This window comes from Egretta garzetta, unplaced genomic scaffold, assembly GCF_000687185.1.
Source record: "Egretta garzetta isolate BGI_Z169 unplaced genomic scaffold, ASM68718v1 scaffold520, whole genome shotgun sequence".
In the NCBI taxonomy this organism is placed as follows: domain Eukaryota; kingdom Metazoa; phylum Chordata; class Aves; order Pelecaniformes; family Ardeidae; genus Egretta; species Egretta garzetta.
In genome coordinates this window covers 60,775-61,121 of record NW_009258482.1, presented here as the reverse complement: position 1 = coordinate 61,121, position 347 = coordinate 60,775, and positions in this window count along the sequence as shown.

Here is a 347-nt window from a genome sequence, read left to right as displayed (position 1 = left end):
ATGGGAGCAGTCGGATCTCCACATGGCATCCCTGCAAGCAATGGCCGTGCAAGGGAGAAGGGGGGGGACAGGGCAGAGGGTCGGAGGGGTGCCCATCCACTGTCTCATCCCGTACGAGAGCAGAACAGGACCACGGGAGGTTACCACGTGTCAGGTTCAAAGCCAACCCAGCGGGATAGTTCTTCTAAACCGCAGGGCTCCCCTCCCCTGGAGGCTGCACACAGCAAAATGTGGCGTGGTTCCAAAAAGCTACCGGGGAAACTGGAGGAAGAAAACTGCTCTCAGGATGACCGACTGCAAGGACAGCAGCTGGGGGCACTATTTTGGAATATTTTCCCAATGCCCAA